This window comes from Eubalaena glacialis, chromosome 12 (genome assembly GCF_028564815.1).
Source record: "Eubalaena glacialis isolate mEubGla1 chromosome 12, mEubGla1.1.hap2.+ XY, whole genome shotgun sequence".
Classification (NCBI taxonomy): Eukaryota; Metazoa; Chordata; class Mammalia; order Artiodactyla; family Balaenidae; genus Eubalaena; species Eubalaena glacialis.
This window is the reverse complement of record NC_083727.1, coordinates 22,246,580-22,250,017: the sequence shown is the minus strand read 5'-3', so window position 1 is coordinate 22,250,017 and position 3,438 is coordinate 22,246,580.

The following is a 3,438-nucleotide window of genomic DNA, read 5'->3' as shown; positions in this document are numbered from 1 at the left end:
CCCAGAAAAGTCCCTTATACCTGTTTGCAATCAATCCACATTCCCAGCCCCAGACAACCTCCAATCTGCCTTTTTCCTTTTCTGCACGTTTCATGTAAATAGAATTATACAATATCTAGTCTTTTGCAACTAGCTTCTTAGCATGATGTTTTCAAGATTCATCCTTGTTATAGTATGTATCAGTACTCCTTTTTATTGCTGGTTAGTATTCCATTGTATGGCTCTACCACATTTTGTTTATCCAGTTGCCAGTTGTTGGACATTTGGATTGTTTGATTTTTTTTTTTCGGATAATGTCACTCATGCTGCTATGAACATATCTGTAAAAGTTTTTGTGTGGACATATGTTTTCATTTCTTTTGCATATATATGTAGGACTCGAATTGCTGGGTCATATGGTAAGTTTATGTTTAGCTTTTAAGAAAATGCCAAAGTGCAAGCCCCACATCTCTAATTCCATATTTAAAACATCTGTCATCTGCATTTGAGAGTACTTGACAACCGTTGTCTCATTACTTTTGGCCACATGCTGGTGAGGGGGAAATGGCAGGTACTCCCATCCCATTTCACTAGGAAGCAGGTTGCAAATGGTTAAAAATAGGGTGACCTTCATGCTCCCTGGTCCACCTACTGCTCCCCAGGCTGCCCCAAGAGAAAGGAGGGAGAAGAATCTCCCTTGAGTCCTGTTACTGCCACCAAGAGAAAGGAGGGAGAAGAATCTCCCTTGAGTCCTGTTACTGCCACCAAGAGACTAAAGTGTCGGTATACAGTACTTTTGTAGTGAAACAAAAAGGCAGATGCAAGGAGTTGACTTCCCTTTCATTGCAAATAACTCTAACATGACCAACATGCTACAAAAATCAATAGCAGTAACGATTGCCCTTTTGGAGCAGACTGGGCAGTCAGCTGGACAGGGGGCATTGCTTAGCCCAGGCACACCGCCTGGATCAAGCACTGCAAACAAGTTTCACCAGCGAGAAGCATAATTTACTTATTAAAGAGATAACTGTAAAGTCTGATGCAAACAGACAAGCGTAAATCCTTCAACGCACAGACCAAATGCTTGGCTTGGCGACCATAAAATGCAATGAGCAATCAAATCTAGGTTCTATTACTCAACCCCTTTTTATCCTTAAAAAGATGACATCTCCACGTGCACAAAGAAATGGCCTACAAGGGAGTGCTCTGGTTTAGAGGGGCTCCCCAATAACACTGAACCCACACAGGAAGTTGAGGGGAAACCTCAGTGACTAGTCTGTACTAACCTGGTCTTCCGTATACGAATAAGTGCAGATAAGGGGAACTGCTCTTTTTCAATTTGGTTCTAAAGCATTTTACCTTATTCAAAAGAACACAGAACTAATCAATAATTGCCCAAACAATCCCTTCTGTAATCATTTTTCCTATTTCACAAATGCAGCAGTAAGGGTGTATTTGTGAGATTCTGAGAGCAAGAGACAACATCTCTATGACTTCAACAATTTTACTTTTTAAATCATATTTAATTGCCACCAACCAGCAAATACAAGCAAAAAATAAAGAGGTCTAAAACATTGTTAGAAAGTAGAGCTTGAGTTAATGAGCAAATTAGAAAAAATATTATGTCACTTGCCATCAAATGTTGTTTGACAACTTTAAAAAAATCCAAATAAAGAGAGAATTCAAACTGTCCATCTACAATAAGCTATTGTATGGTTCACAGGTCTGGGTCATTCACAACTCCTGGAAATAGCTGCATGGTGGTCAAACACTCTTATTTTCTGTGTTTTCACGGGCTTTCAGGACTTGTGCAAATTGTTTTCCAAGCACCATCCGGCCATAATAACCAGGTTACTACTGATAATTATGCTTGCCTCTCTATAGGTTTGTCAGCTGAAGAAATCCACAGACAGCTGTCATAATGAGCAGAAATCTACTTCTGGCACAGCTGCACTGACCACAATGCATTAGAAAAACAACCCTCTCTGCAATAACCAGTTCTGGGCATTGCTGGTTAAAAAAGACTAGTTTCCTGTTTTTCTCAAAAACTTCAGAGTGTGGGTATTGCTATTTTTTACCCCACCCACACCTTTTCTCTTTAATTGTTGAAGATTCCGTACTGTAAACACCTAATCATGGCATTTTTTTTTTATATTATAGCTCCAGGTTTAATTTTAGGTCAGATTCATCTTTTCCAAGACAGGGCCTTCCCTGTGCCAAGACCCAAGGGTGGGAGGAGGAGCTGAGGCATAGGGTCAGGACCTAGGGAGGAACGGGGGGCACCCTTCTGGAAAGGGGATCTCAGCCTGGGCTTGGGCAACACTCCAACTCCACGGCCGTGCCCAGGACCAGGAGCCGGCCAATGGCACCTCCAGGTTGGCCGAAGCCTAGGTATGGAGCCTGGTGGCCCACACATGGTATAAAGCATCAAATGCCCTGCCTGATACATAATCCCATTTATAATAAGCTATCCCTCTTCCTCACTTTAAAATGTTCATTCCTTTCTTTCAAGGGGACATGTAAGTATATGTATGCAGCCCACACTATTACAAGGGCAGCTATTCCTTCTGCCGGAATGCTCAGGTCCCTGCTCCAATGTCATCTGGCCCCATACCTTTTCCTCTCTCTACCTAAATCACACACACACACACACACACACACACACACACACACAGAGCATATGTGCTAGGAAGGTTGATATATATCTGTCCCCCATACTGGGATAGAAACTTCTCAAGAGAGGCAGTATTGTTTTGTTTACTCCCTGTAGCCTGGACACCTTAAACAGTGCCTAGAAAACAGCAAGTGATTGACTAATAACAGAATGAATGCCTCTTTCCCTCCACTGTTATTCACAACCTCCCCCCTTCTGTGCCGGCCTCTGTGGAAACCCTCACCTACTGCACTGAGTTCGTTAATATCTGCCTTTCTTCTAAACCCAGAGCTTCTGGAGGTGGAAACTCTGCTGAGCACCTAGCACATACCAGGTGCTCAAAACAACACCTGCTGAGTGTTGTTAAATGAATCACTTGTGATCGCCTATTTTGGGGCCAGGGACCATGTAGACAGTGTAGAAATATAAAAAGGAGTAAAACACAGATTTCTGTCTGTATTTTTTTTCTTTTACTGATACTGTAACTTTTGGTCACTACTAGAGAAGTCTGCGGCATTTTCTCAGCCAACGACATCCTCTCAGAGGCAAAGCAATAAGACTTAATCCACGTAAACTTGTCCAAACAAAGACCAGAGAAAGAATTTTTTTAAAGGAAGTTGAAAATAAAATATTTATTGCTGTCCCGCTAGGCAAGAAGTTGAGGTAATATCCTTTGAAAGTCACTGAAAGGGAAGGATTCTAACCAAAATCAAAATCTTCATTTGGGTTACACTTCACAACAGGGAAAGTGTAAACATTTCCCCCCTTCCTACAAGTTCTCCTTTTAAAAGGCAGAAATTCAACAA